At 40.8% G+C, this 15,703-nt stretch overlaps 1 protein-coding gene across 2 annotated transcripts in view; it reads left to right on the top strand.

The window, feature by feature from the left end:
* The window catches only part of LOC307093826 (protein mono-ADP-ribosyltransferase PARP14-like), a 67,142-nt gene that overhangs the window by 16,135 nt on the left and 35,304 nt on the right, over positions 1 to 15,703 (top strand). The gene's annotated exons all lie outside the window — the stretch shown is intronic.

Genomic DNA, 15,703 nt, shown 5'->3' with positions numbered 1-15,703 from the left:
TCAGCATCCTCGCCAGCACTTGTCATTTGTTGATTTGTTAATGATAGCCATTCTGACAGGTGTGAGATGGTACCTCGTAGTTGTTTTGATTTGCATCTCTCAGATGATTAGTGACTTTGAGCATGTTTTCATATGTCTCTGGGCCTTCTGTATGTCCTCTTTGGAAAAGTATCTATTTAGGTCCGTTGCCCATTTTTTGATTGGATTGTTTATCTTCCTGTTGTTAAGTTGTATGAGTTCCCTATAAATTTTAAACCCTTATTGGAAATAATATTGGCTAATATGTTCTCCCATGCATTGGGCTTTCCTGTTGTTTTGTTGATGGTTTCTTTTGCTCTGCAGAAGCTTTTTATTTTTATGTGGTCCCATTAGTTTATTTTCTCTTTAGTTTCCATTGCCCTAGGAGTTGTATTGATAAAGATATTGCTATGACAAATGTCTGCTATTTTCCTGCCTATGGCTTCTTCTAAGATTTTCATGGTTTCCCATCTTACGTTTAAGTCCTTTATTCATTTTGAGTTTATTTTTGTGTATGGTGTAATTTGGTGATCTAGTTTCATTTTTTTGCATGTATCTGTCCAATTTTCACAACACCATTTATTGAAGAGACTGTCTTGACTCAATTGTATGCTCTTGCCTCTTTTGTCAAATATTAATTGAGCATAATGGCTTGGGTCTATTTCTGGGTTCTCTGTTCTTATCCATTGGTCTATATGTCTGTTCTTGTGCCAGTACCAGGCAGTTTTGAGAACAGTGGCTTTGTAAGATAGCTTGATATCTGGTGTTCTGATCCCTCCAACATTGTTCTTCTTTCTCAAGATTGCTGCAGCTATTCGGGTTTTTTTTTTAATTCCAGATGAATTTTTGAGAGTTTGTTCTAGGTCTTTGAAGTATGAGGTTGGTATTTTAATGGGGATTGCATTGAATCTATAGATTGCTTTGGGTAGTATGGACATTTTAATGATGTTGATTCTACCAATCCATGAACATGGTATATTCTTCCATTTGTTTATGTCTTCCTCTATCTCTTTTTCAGCATCCTGTTAAGTCTAGCAGTTTTTTGATAGAGTCTTTAGGGATTTTGATGTACAATATTATGTTATCTGTGAATAATGACAACTTTACTTCTTTTCCAGTTTGGATGCCTTTTATTTCTTCTTTTTGTCTGATCGCTATGGATAGCACTTCCAGTACTACGTCAAACAGGAGTGGTGAGAGTGGACATCCCTGTCTTGTTCCTGTTCTTAGGTGAAATGGTTTTAGTTTTTGCCCATTGAGTATGATGTTGGCTGTAGGTTTGTCATATAAGGCTTATGTTGAGGTATGATCCCTCTATTCCCACTTTGCTGAGGGCTTTTATTAAGAAAGTGTTTGAATTTTGTCAAATGCTTTTTCTGCATCAGTTGATATGACTATGTGATTTTTGTCTCTCAATTTGTTTATGTGATGTATCACGTTTATTGATTTGCGGATATTGTACCAGCCTTGCATCCCTGGAATAAATCCCATGTAGTCATGGTGTATGATCTTGCTGGATCCGATTTACTAGAATTTTGTTGAGGATTTTGGCATCTGTGTTCATGAGGGATATTAGCCTGTAATTGTCTTTTTTGTAGTGTCTTTACTGGTTTTGGGATTAGGGTAATTCTGGCTTCGTAGAAAGAGCTTGGAAGTGTTCCTTCCTCTTGAATTTTTTAGAATAGTCTGAGGAGGATAGGTTTTATCTCTTGTTTGAATGTTTGATAAAACTGCCCTGTGAAGCCATCCGTTCCAGGGATTTTGTTTGCTGGAGGTTTTTTTTTTTTTTTTTTTTTCAATTTTTTTATTAAGGTATTATATGTGTACATATCTTACCATTGCCCTCCCCACACCCCCCTCCCATATATGCCCCCACCCCCCAGAGTTTTGCATCCATTGGTTATGCTTATATGCATGCATACAAGTCCTTTGATTGATCTCTTATCTCCCCCACCTCTCCCTAACCTTCCCCTTGTAATTTGACAGTCTGTTTGATGCTTTACTGTCTCTGTATCTATCTTTTTGTTCAAGATTATAATGTTCTTTATTATCCATAAATGAGTGAGATCATGTGGTATTTTTCTTTCATTGACTGACTTATTTCACTTAACATAATGTTCTCCAATTCCTCCCAGGTTGCTGCAAATGATGAGAATTCCTTCTTTTTTATGGCAGCATAGTATTCCATTGTGTAGATGTACCACAGTTTTCTGATCCAGTCATCTGCTGACGGGCACCTAGGCTGTTTCCAAATCTTAGCTATGGTGAATTGTGCTGCTATGAACATAGGGGTGCATATATCCTTTCTAATTGGTGTTTCTAGTTTCTTCGGATATATTCCCAGGAGTGGGATTACTGGGTCAAATGGGAGTTCCATTTTCAGTTTTTTGAGGAAACTCCATACTGTTCTCCACAGTGGCTGCACCAGTCTGCAATCCCACCAGCAGTGCACGAGGGTTCCTTTTTCTCCGCATCCTCGCCAACACTTGTCGTTTGTTGATTTGTTGATGATAGCCATTCTGACAGGTGTGAGATGGTACCGCATTGTTGTTTTGATTTGCATCTCTCGGATAATTAGTGACGTTGAGCATGTTTTCATGTGTCTCTTGGCCTTCCTTCTGTCTTCTTTTGAAAAGATTCTATTTAGGTCTGTTGCCCATTTTTTTATTGGATCTTTTATCTTCCTTTTATTAAGTTGTATAAGCTGCCTGTAGATGTTGGAGATTAAACCTTTATCAGTGATGCCATTTGCAAATATGTTCTCCCATGCAGTGGGCCTTCTTGTTGTTTTGTTGATGGTTTCTTTTGCTGTGAAAAAGCTTTTTATTTTGATGTAGTCCCATTTGTTAATTTTCTCTTTAGCTTCCATTGCCCTAGGGGCAGTGTCAGTGAAGAATTTCTTTTGGCATATGTCTGACATTTTGCTGCCTGTGGATTGCTCTAGTATTTTTATGGTTTCCCGTCTTATGTTTAAGTCCTGTATCCATTTTGAGTTTATTTTTGTGTATGGCGTAAGTTGGTGATCAAGCTTCATTTTTTTGCATGTATCTGTCCAATTTTCCCAACACCATTTATTGAAGAGACTGTCTTTATTCCATTGTATGTTCATGCCTCCTTTGTCAAATATTAATTGAGCATAGTGGTTTGGGTCAATATCTGGATTCTCTATTCTGTTCCATTGATCTATATGTCTGTTCTTGTGCCAGTACCAGGCTGTTTTGAGAACAGTGGCTTTGTAATACAGCTTGAAATCTGGTATTGAGATCCCTCCTACTTTATTCTTCTTTCTCAGGATTGCTGTGGCTATTCGGGGTCTTTTTTTATTCCAGATGAATTTTTGGAGAGTTCTTTCAAGGTCTGTGAAATATGCCGTCGGTATTTTAATGGGGAGTGCATTGAATCTATAGATTGCTTTGGGTAGTATGGACATTTTAATGATGTTGATTCTACCAATCCATGAACATGGTATGTTCTTCCATCTGTTTACGTCTTCCTCTATCTCTTTTTTCAGTGTCCTGTAGTTTTCCGTGTATAGGTCTTTTACCTCCTTAGTTAAGTTTATTCCTAGGTATCTTAATTTTTTTGGTGCGATGGTAAATGGGATTGCCTTTTTAGTCTCTCTGTCTGTAAATTCACTATTGGTGTATAGAAAGGCCATAGATTTCTTGGCGTTAATTTTGTATCCTGCTACATTGCCGAATTCATTTATTAAGTCTATTAGTTTTTTGACGGAGTCTTTCGGATTTTTTATGTACAATATCATGTCGTCTGCAAATAAAGACAGCTTTACTTGTTCTTTTCCAATTTGGATGCCTTTTATTTCTTCTTCTTGTCTAATTGCAATGGCTAATACTTCCAGTACTATGTCAAACAGGAGTGGTGAGAGTGGGCATCCCTGTCTTGTTCCTGTTCTTAGGGGAAATGTTTTTAGTTTTTGTCCATTGAGTATGATGTTTGCTGTGGGTTTATCATATATAGCTTTTATTATGTTGAGGTATGAGCCATCTATTCCCACCTTGTTGAGAGTTTTTATCAAGAAAGGGTGTTGGATTTTGTCAAATGCTTTTTCTGCATCAATTGATATGACTATGTGATTTTTATCTTTCAATTTGTTTATGTGATGTATCACGTTTATTGATTTGCGGATATTGTACCATCCTTGCATTCCTGGGATAAATCCTACTTGGTCATGGTGTATGATCTTTCTGATGTACTGCTGGAGCCGATTTGCTAGAATTTTGTTGAGGATTTTGGCATCTATGTTCATGAGGGATATTGGTCTGTAATTCTCTTTCATTGTGTTGTCTTTATCTGGTTTTGGTATTAGGGTGATGCTGGCTTCATAGAAGGAGCTTGGAAGTGTTCCTTCCACTTGAATTTTTTGGAATAGTCTGAGGAGGATAGGTTTTAGTTCTTCCTTGAATGTTTGGTAAAACTCTCCTGTGAAGCCATCAGGCCCCGGGCTTTTGTTTGTCGGAAGCTTTTTGATGACTGCTTCAATTTCGTCCATAGTTATTGGCCTATTGAGCTGTTTAGATTCTTCTTGATTGATTTTTGGAAGGTTATATTTTTCTAGGAATATGTCCATTTCCTCCAGGTTGTCCAGTTTGTTGGAATAGAGTTGTTCGTAGTATTTTGTAACAATCCTTTGTATCTCAGCGGGGTCTGTTGTTATTTCACCTCTTTCATTTCTGATTTTGTTTATTTGGGTCCTATCTCTTTGCTTCTTGGTGAGCCTGGCTAGAGGTCCATCAATCTTGTTTATCCTTTCAAAGAACCAGCTCTTGGTTTTGTTGATCTTATGTATTGTTTCTTTGGTCTCTATGTCATTTATCTCCGCTCTGATCTTTGTTATTTCCTTCCTACTGGTTACACTGGGCTTTTCTTGCTGCTCTTTTTCTAGCTCTTTGAGTTGTAGGGTTAAGTAATTTATTACCATTGTTTCTTGTTTTTTGCAATAGGCCTGTAGAGCTATGAACTTCCCTCTCAAGACTGCTTTCGCTGTGTCCCATAGATTTTGGATTGTTGTGTTTTCATTGTCATTTGTTGCCATGATGTTTTTTATTTCTTCCTTGATCTCTCTGGTGACCCAGTCCTTGTTTAATAGCATGCTGTTTAGTCTCCATGTGTTTGATTTCTTTGGATTGTATTTATTGTAGTTGATTTCCAGTTTTATGCCACTGTGATCTGAGAAGATGCTTGATATAATTTCTATCTTCTTGAATTTGAAGAGACTTTGCCTGTGACCCAGCATATGGTCTATCTTTGAAAATGACCCATGTGCACTTGAGAAGAATGTATATTCTGTGGCTTTGGGGTGAAATGTTCTGAAGATGTCAATTAATTCCATCTGGTCTAGTGAGTCATTTAGGATTGCTGTTTCTTTGCTGATTTTTTGTTTAGAGGATTTGTCCAGTGGTGATAGTGGGGTATTAAAGTCTCCTACTATGATTGTGTTGCTATTAATCTCTCCCTTGATATCCTCCAGGAGTTTTTTTTATGTATTTGGGTGCTCCTATATTGGGAGCGTATATGTTTACCAGAATTATTTCTTCTTGTTGGATTTCTCCCTTTAGTATTATGAAGTGGCCTTCCTTATCTCTTGTTATGGCATTTACTTTGAGGTCTATTTTGTCAGATATAAGTATTGCTACCCCAGCTTTTTTTTCATTTCCATTTGCCTGAAAGATATTTTTCCATCCCTTCACTTTCAATCTGTGTGAGTCTCTTGTTCTGAGGTGGGTCTCTTGTAGACAGCATATATATGGGTCGTGTTTTTTTATCCATTCAGCTACTCGATGTCTTTTGATTGGAGCATTTAGTCCGTTTACATTTAAAGTTATTACTGAAAGGTATTTGTTTGCAGTCATATCTATTTTTGTGTCTGTATTCCTTCTTACCTGTTTATTTCTTTTTTTTACAGTATTCCCTTTAGCAATTCTTGCATTGCTGGTTTGGTGGTGATAAACTCCCTGAGGCTTTTTTTGTCTGCAAAGCTCCTGATTTCCCCTTCAATTTTGATTGATAGTCTTGCTGGATATAGTATTCTTGGATTCAGTCCTTTGCTTTGCAACACTTTGTATACCTCCTTCCATTCACTTCTAGCTTGTTGTGTTTCTGATGAGTAATCATTTGACAATCTGATGGGTGTTCCTTTGTAGGTAACTCTCTGTCTCTCTCTTGCCGCCTTTAGGATTCTCTCTTTATCATTTATATTTGCCATTGAAATTATGACATGTCTTGGCGTGGGTCTTTTGGGGTTGATCCTGCTTGGGACTCTCTTTACTTGCGTAACTTTTATCTTTCCCATATCCGGGAAGTTTTCTGTCATTATTTCTTCAAATAGGTTTTCTAATCCCTATGTTTGCTGGAGGTTTTTTGATTACTATTTCAATTTCATTAGAAGTTACCGGCCTATTCAGGTTTTTTTATTCTTTCTGATTGAGTTTTGGAAGCTTGTATTTTTCTAGGAATATGTCCATTTCATCGAGGTTGTCCAGTTTTTTGGAGTAGAGTTTTTCGTAGTATTTTTTTACAATCCTTTATATGTCTGTTGGGTTGTTACTTCACCTCTTTCATTTCTGATTTTGTTTATTTGTGTCTTCTCTGTTTATTTCTTGGTGAGCCTGGCTAGAGGTTCATCAATCTTGTTTATCCTTTCTAAGAATCTGCTCTTGGTTTCATTAATCTTTTTTTTTAAAAAAATAAATCTTTATTGTTCAGATTATTACAATTGTTTATCCTTTTTTCCCCCCATATCTCCCCACCACCCAGTTCCCACCCCCCCTCTGCCCTTACCTCCTCCCCGTTGTCCTTATCCATAGGTGTATGATTTTTGTCCAGTCTCTTCCCGTACCCCCCACACAGACACCCCTTTCCCCCTGAGAATTATAATCCACTCCCATTCTATGCCTCTGATTCTATTATATTCACCAGTTTATTCTGTTCCTCAGATTTTTAATTCACTTGATTTTTAGGATGACTTGTTGATAGATATGTATTTGTTGTTCATAATTTTTATCTTTACTTTTTTCTTCTTTTTCCTCTTTTTAAAGAATACCTTTCAACATTTCATATAATACTGGTTTGGTGGTGATGAACTCCTTTAGCTTTTTCTTATCTGTGAAGCTCTTTATCTGCCCTTCAATTCTGAATGATAACTTTGCTGGGTAGAGTAGTCTTGGTTGTAGGTTCTTGCTATTCATCACTTTCAATATTTCTTGCCATTCCCGTCTGGCCTGCATAGTTTCTGTTGAGAAATCAGCTGATAATTGTATGGGTGCTCCCTTGTAGGTAATTAACTGTTTTTCTCTTACTGCTTTTTTAAATATATATTTTATTGATTTTTTTATTGAGAGAAAGGGAGAGGGATAGAGAGTTAGAAACATCGATGAGAGAGAAACGTCGATCAGCTGCCTCCTGCACACCCCCTACCAGGGATGTGCCTGCAACCAAGGTACATGCCCTTGACTGGAATCGAACCTGGGACCTTTCAGTCCGCAGGCCGACGCTCTATCCACTGAGCCAAACCGGTTAGGGCTCTCTTACTGCTTTTAATATTCTCTCTTTGTCTTTTGCCCTTGGCATTTTAATTATGATGTGTCTTGGTGTGGTCCTCTTTTTGTTTGGGGTTCTGTGTGCTTCCTGAACTTGTAAGTCTATTTCTTTCTCCAGGTGGGGGAAGTTTTCTGTCATTATTTCTTCAGATAGATTTTCAGTATCTTGCTCTCTCTCTTCTTCTGGCACCCCAAAAATTCGGATATTGGTACGCTTAAAGCCATTCCAGAGGCTCCTTATGCTATCCTCACACTTTTGGATTCTTCTTTCTTTCTGCCTCTCTGGTTGGGTGTTTTTTTCTTCCTCATATTCCAGATCTTTGGTTTGACTCTTTGGGTACGGTGGTCTAGAGTTGAGTGTCAGTATATTCTTTATTTCAGACAGTGTATGCATAATTTCTGACTGGTCCTTTTCCATTTTTTTGGTATTCTCATTAAGGTCCTTGAAGGTCTCTTCAAGTTTCTCAGCGGTTTTTAGAAGATTCTTGAGTAACCTTATAAATGTGGTTCTGAACACTGTGTCATCCATTAGTTTGCTTTCCTCCATCTCTCCTACTCATGACATATTTTGGTGTCTCCGCATTTTGGCTGCCTCCCTGTGTTGATGGAGTGGCTTTGTGTGGTCAGTGACCTATATGGGCCAGTAGCTCAGCTTCCCCAATCACTCTAGGTGGTCACTCTTGGTACACCCCATTGTGGGCTGAGTGGTAAGTCTTGGTGTAGTTAAAAGCCTTGATTACTGTTGGTACACTGGGAGGAATTGACCTCCAGGCCAATTGGCTGTGAGGACCTGCTGTGTCTATAACGGAAGAATTGCTGTGCTGGAGACACAGTAGGGCTTTGGTGCTCACTGAGTCTGCCTCTTGAATGTGTCCCTTATGAGAGTGGTTGAAATCTGGTGTCGTCCACACCGACCACTAGATACCCTAGTGTCTGGATCTCCAATGGGGTGCAGGTCTGAGGCCTCCCAGCAGGAGCTACAGCAAGAGCTACAGTTTTCTCCTCTTTGCTTGGGCGGTTTTGGAGCAGTCTGACTGGAGCTGCAGTTAATTTGGTTGAGCTGCCACAGAACAGGCCATTTATATGTAAAAGCTGCTGTGTGGAGCCTGGGTAGGTTTGTAGAATGTGCGGGGTGGGGCCTCAGGGCGGGGCGGGGTCTCAGGGCGTCACTAGGCTGGGGCGTGGCCAACGGCCATGGCTGCCTTCAGCCTTCTCTGCCTTTCCGCGTTTCCAAGTCCCCGTGTCCTGCGCTCCAGCGCAGCAAACCCTGATTGCTGGGCGCACCTCTGCAGAAAAGTCACTCTCACTCTCCGACCGATGGCTGAGAGTCCAGCTTCTCCCTGTAGGCATCTGGGTCCCCCGCGTGTCCCCAGAAACTGGAGTTCAGAGTGATTGGGAGTTTGTCTCCCTTCGGTTTGAAGAAAAGCCGCGCGCCCAGTCGCCCACCGCCAGCCCGCTTCGCGTGCGCCTCCGTACCTCAGTTCTCCAGCGTTTGCGCTCCCTTCTCTTCTTAGTTGTAAATCTACCACTCAGCCAGCTTTCCCGTGGTTCTGGGTGGTAGACATTTTGTTTTTTAGTTGTATTTTTGAAATTGTTGTGCGAGGCGGCAGTTTAGTTGTTTAACTTTGCCGCCATCTTGTTCCTCCTTAGTTCTTCTCCTTTTTTATTTATTGTCTTTATTTGTCCTCTGATCTTTATTATTTCCTTCCTTCTCTTTACTCTGGGCCTTTCTTATTGCTCTCTTTCTATAATTACTCTCATTCTAATTATTTAAGTGACAGGGTTAGATAATTTATTACCATTTTTTCTTGTTTTTTGAGGTAGGCCTGTAGAGCTACGAACATCCCTCTCAGGACTTTCACTGTGTCACATAGATTTTGGATTGTTGTTTTTTTCATTGTCATTTGTTTCTGGGATGCTTTTTATTTCTTCTTTGATCTTTTTGGTGACGCAGTCATTGTTCAATAGCATGCTATTTAGCCTTCAAGTGTTTGATTTTTTTCATTGTAATTTATTTCTAATTTTATGCCATTGTGATCTGAGAAGATGGTTGATATGATTTCTATTTTCTTGAATTTGAAGAGACTTTTCCTGTGTCCTAATATGTGGTCTATCTTTGAAAATATCCCATGTGCACTTGAGAAGAATGTATATTCTGTAGCATTGGGATGAAATGTTCTGAAGATGTCAATTAAGTCCATCTGATCTAGTGAGTCATTTAGGATTTCTGTTTCTTTGCTGATTTTTTGTCTAGAGGATTTATCCAGTGGTGTCAATGGGGTATTAAAGTCCCGTACTATGATTGTATTATTGTCGATCTCTCCCTTGATATTTTCCAGGAGTTTTTTTATGTATTTGTGTGCTCCTGTATTGGGTGCATATATGTTTACCAGAGTTATGTATGTCCTCTTGTTGAGTTGCTACCTTTAGTATTATGAAGTGGCCCTCCTTATCTCTTGTTATGGCCTTCACTTTGAGGTCTATTTTGTCAGATGTAAGTATTGCTACCCCAGCTTTTTTCTTCTTTCCATTTGCCTGAAAAATTTTTTTTCAATCCCTTCACTATCAGTGTGTGAGTCCTTGGTTCTGAGGTGGGTCTCTTGTAAACAGAAAATATATGGGTCATGTATTCTTATCCATTCAGCTACCCTATGTCTTTTGATTGGAGCATTTAATCCATTTACATTTAAGGTTGTTATTGATAGGTAATTGTTAGTCGCCATTTTTATTTTTTATTCCTGTGTACCTTCTTCCCTTTCTATTTCTTCTTTTTATAGCAGTCCCTTTAGCATTTCTTGCATTGCTGGCTTGGTGGTAATAAAGTCCCTTAGCCCATTTTAGTCTGTGAAGCTCCTGATTTCTCCTTCAATTTTTATTGATAGCCTTGTTGATATAGTTTTCTTGGATTCAGTCCCTTGCTTTGCATCACTTTGTATATTTCATTCCATTCCCTTCTGGCCTGATGTGTTTCTGTTGAGAAATAAGTTGATATTATAATGGGAGATCCCTTGTAGGTAACTTTCTGTCTCTCTCTGGCAGCCTTTAGGATTCTTGTTTTGTTGTTGATGTTTGCCCATTTAATTATGATGTGTCTTGGTGTCGGTCTTTTTGGGTTCATCTTGTTTGGAACTCTATGTGCTTCTTGGACTTGTGTGGCTTTTTTCTTCCCAACATCAGGGTGTTTTCTGTCATTATTTCTTCAAACAGGTTTTCTATTCCTTCCTCCACTTCCTCTCATTCTGGCACCCCTATTATGCAGATTTTGTTTCATTTCATGTCGTCTGAAAGCTCCCTTAGGCTCTCCTCCTGCATTTTAAGTTTTCTTTCCAGTTGCTGCTGTGTTTGTGTGTTTTTTTTCTACCTCATCTTCTAACTTGCTGATGCAGTCCTCAACTTCTTCTAGTCTACTGTTGAAGCCTTCCATTGTGTTCTTTATTGCAGCTATGTCATTCTTCATTTCCTCTTGATTCCTTTTCATGTTGGTAACATTCTCATTCAGCTCCTTACAATTCTCATTGAGTTGTGTATATTTGTCATCCAGACGTTTAAGCATCCTTATAACCATTACTCTGAATTCTTTCTCTGACAAGTTACTTGTCTCCACTTCATGTAACTCCTTCTCTGGTGATTCCTCTTTTTCTTTCCTTTGGAGATTGTTTTGTTGTCTCCCCATTTGTTGCTGTAACGTTTTAATTGTTTCTATGTCTTAGATCTAACTGCTTTGCTACACAGGTTCTTTTGGGGGTGGTGCTATGTAGTTGATGATTTTGGGCACCCAGTGATGCAGACTCTCAGATCCCCTGGGCTTGGTGATCTAGTGGAGCCCCCTACTTGAGCTTTTTGGATTCTTCTGATGTACTTGGGTCTTGAATGTTAGTTTCTGATTCGTGGATGAAGTCTTGTCATAGATTGTCTGGCAATGTTACTCACCCCCAGCTTCATTGTGCAAGCTTTTGTGGATGTGATCTGGTTCCGGCTCTTGTGAAAAGGGTTGCCTGAGGTTTCACTGGTATGTGTTCACTGTGAGTTCTCAGAGTCCACAGCCTGGGAGGAAGGGGTCTCAGGGCTTGAGGCTCAGGTACTGTGACCTTGGCTGGTGTTGAGTGACTCTTACTGGGGTAGCATCACTCTGCAACTCACTACAAGTGTCCCAGAACCCATGACGGTGGGGGGCATTTGTCCCATACTCTGTGGTAGAGGCAGTGGGACTCTGGCCAAGGTGAATTCCCTCTGCGAGTAATGAGGGGGTCCAGGAGCCAGCAGCTGGTGATTTCCCTCTGTGAGTAATGAGGGGGTCTAGGAGCCATCAGTCTGTGGCTGGAATGGTGTGGCAAGTCCTCAGTAACTCACCAACGTGTCCAGAAGCAAGTAGCCAGGAGGAGGAAGTCATGGATCCTGCTGAGGGAACCATGTGCCCTTGGTTGGAGAGGCATGTGCCCAGTGGCAGCTCACAGAGGGGCCCCGCATGCTGGAGCAGCATGACCGTGGTGTCCAGAAGTCGGCAGCCAGGGAGAGAGAGGTACCAGTTTCTGTTGCAGGGGCCGTGTGCCCTTAGTTGGGTATGCGCGCACCCAGTGAAGGTTCACAGAGGCACCCTGGGGCCGCCTGCTTGGGTGGCAGTCTGGGGGACCCACACACTGGAGCAGGATGACCACAGTGTCTATGGACCGGCAGTCAGGGAGGGGGCAGTCTGAGTTTTTGCTGAGGGAACCATGTGTCCTTGGAGGTGGATGTCCTAGGGTCTACAGGTCTTTTGGTGGGGCAGCAGGACTTTGGCTGGTGTGGCTGCAGGGTCCCAGGCAATGTCCAAGGCCAGTCTGGATGTTGGTGATGTTGAGTTCCTAGAGGAGGCCGCTCTCCCCTTCAAGATGACATGAGCTCCGTGCCTGAGCCTGGCAGCATGGGGAATGCCTGCAGCAATGCCAGGGGCTCCCTGTCCAAGAGAGCCTGGTCTGCTAGCTCCTGATACTCCGGCAGTATCTGACTGTTCCTCACTCACTCACACACACAACATACATGTCCACAACCCCTCATTCACTCACAACCACTCCCTCACCTCGGTCCTGAAAGCCGTCTTCTTCCCAAGTCTGTTGAGGTTTATTTTATATCCGAGTTACACCTGTGAACAGTAGAATCCTCTCAAAGGTTCCATTTCATTTGACATCTTTGAACCATCTGACTATGTTGGTCACGCCTCCTCCCTAACCTCGTTCATTCCCTGTTTTCCAGGGTCTGAGATTCCCTGACTTTCCCTTTCTCACTCTGAACATTTGCAGAGCTCTCAAAGTGCTAAAAAGTGGATTTATAGACATTGCTTTACAGGCATGGCTATTATTATAATCCTTATTTTACAAATGAAGAAACTGAGGTACAGAAAGGTCAAATCACGTGACCAACGCTACACACCTAGTAAGTGGCAGAGGCAGGATTTGAACCTTGGCAGTCTGAGCCCATAATCAATGCTTTTAAGTTCTCCACTTTTCCCCATTTTCCTATTCACCTATAACATGAATTTTTCTTGTGGGATATTTCACCTCTTATGGTGGGTTACCAATAATGAGGCAAACTGTAGATAAAGATGGATTAAGAACAGATTGTTTTATTTGTAGATTATTTGAGATGAATGTTAGGCACTTCACTCTGAAATTATTTGGTTCAATTTCTCAAAATCTGATTCACAAAATCGTAAGGAAGAGAACACTTATTAAACACCTATTGCACGTGAGATTTTTTGCTCTTTTCTGCCATAGTATCTCACTGAATTCCCATAAAACCTGCATGGTTAGATATAGTTATTCTTTCTTTACAGAAGAGGAAATGGGATGGAAAATTTAAGATATCTTTGATGGTTCTTGGGTCAAATAGACCCAAGCTCACATCTGGCTTTGGTGCTTACTAGTTTTGTGATCTTGGACAAGTTACTTAACCCACCAAATCCTCTGTTTTCTCATGTGTAAAACAGAGTTCCTGCTGTTACTTACCTCGCAGGAACATTATGAGGATTAAATGAAATTATATCTGCAAAGTGCTTGGCAGATGGTGGGTGCTCAGTCAGTTTGTGGTCACTGGTACTGCCCAGGCTTGTAGCGTGTACGGGGCCACATGGGGAAGTTGAGGCTATGTGTCTGGATCTCTGAAGGCCATGTTCTTTTATTAAGTCTGGCTCAAGGCCTAGGATCCAATCATAACAATTGAAGTTATTTCTTTTTTGAAATTAAAAAAAAATGTTTATTGTTCAGATTGTTACAAATGTTCCTCTTTTTTCCCCCCATAGCTCCCCTCCACCCGGTTCCCACCCTATTCCAGGCCTCCTCCCACCCCCACTGACCTCATCCATAGATGTAAGCTCTTTGTCCAATCTCTTCCCGCATCCCAAACATCCCCTTCCCCCTGAGAATTGTCAGTCTGCTCCCTTTCCATGCCCCTGAATCTACTACATTCACCAGTCTGTTCTCTTCATCAGGTTTTTTAATCATTTGATTTTTAGGTTCACTTGTTGATAGATATGTATTTGTTGTCACTTTGTTGTTCATAATTTTTTTATCTTTACCTTTTTCTTCTTCTTCCTCTTCTTAGAGAATACCCTTCAGCATTTCATATAATACTGGTTTGGTGTTGATGAACTCCTTTAGCTTTTTCTTGTCTGTGAAGCTCTTTATCTGACCTTCAATTCTAAATGATTGCTTTGCTGGGTAGAGTAATCTTGGTTGTAGATTCTTGCTATTCATCACTTTGTATATTACTTGCCATTCCCGTCTGGCCTGCATAGTTTCTGTTGAGAAATCAGCTGACAGTCATATGGGTACTCCCTTGTAGGCAACCAACTGTTTTTCTCTTGCTGCTTTTAATATTCTCTCTTTGTCTTTTGCCCTTGGCATTTTAATTATGATGTGTCTTGGTGTGGTCCTCTTTGGATTCCTCTTGTTTGGGGTTCTCAGTGCTTCCTGGACTTGTAAGTCTACTTCTTTCACCAGGTAGGGGAAGTTTTCTGTCATTATTTCTTCAAATAGGTTTTCAATATCTTGCTCTCTCTCTTTTTCTGGCACCCCCATAATTCGGATGTTGGTATATTTGAAGTGTCCCAGAGGCTCCTTACACTATCTTCATATTTTTGGATTCTTTTTTCTTTTTGCTTTTCCAGTTGGATGCTTTTTGCTTCTTCGTATTTCAAATATTTGACTTGATTCTTGGGATCCTCTAGTCTGCTGTTGGATCTCTGTAATTATTCTTTATTTCAGTCAATGTATGCTTAATTTCTGATTGGTTCTTTTCCATATCCTTGAAGGTCTCACTAAATCTCTCGGAGGTTTCTAGAAGATTCTTGAGTAACCTTATAACCATGATTTTGAACTCTATATCCAGTCATTTTCTTTCCTCCATTTCTTTCATTTGTGACTTGTTTCTTTGTCTCCACATTTTGGCTGCTTCCTTGTGTTTGTTTCTATGAACTGGGTAGCTGCTAAGTCTCCTTGAGTTGATAGAGTGTCTTGTGTGTTAGATGTCCTATAGGGCCCAGTGGCTCAGCCTCCGGGTCACCTGAGGTGGACGCTCTTGGTGCACCCCTTTGTGGGCTGTGTGTATAGTCTTCTTATAGTTAACTCTGGATTGCTATTGGTATCAATTGGAGGAATTTGACCTCCAGGCCAATTGGCTGTGATGACCAGCTGTGTCTACACTGGAAGATCTGTTGTGCAGGAGACACCCTTATGGGAAAGGACTTGCTTCACTGGGACTTTGGTGCTCACTGAGTCTGCCCCTTGAGTGTTTCTCTTATGGATGTGAAGAGTTGTAATCCGGTATGGTCTCACACTGACCACTGAGTACACTGGCTCTTGGATCTCCAAGGAGATGCAAGGTCAGCCTCTGTCTGGGGCCACCCAGCAGGAGCTACAGAGACATCTGCAGATTCCTCCTCTTTGTATGGGATTTGGAAGTGCCCAGACGAGGCTCAGCTGTGAAGCAAGGCCGGATGCTGCTGCCAGCCTTGGGCCTTCTTTTGGAAGCTCGGGGCTCTGACCCAGCTGCAGTTTGACTGGTTTTAGGCGGAGAAAGGACAGGCCATTCATATGCAAAAGCAAATGCGCACAGCTTGGGTGGGTTTGTAAATTGGGTGGGGCAGGGTATGTGGG

This window comes from Cnephaeus nilssonii (assembly GCF_951640355.1).
Source record: "Cnephaeus nilssonii genome assembly, chromosome: 3".
Taxonomy (NCBI): Eukaryota; Metazoa; Chordata; class Mammalia; order Chiroptera; family Vespertilionidae; genus Cnephaeus; species Cnephaeus nilssonii.
This window is presented reverse-complemented; position numbering and strand designations above follow the sequence as displayed.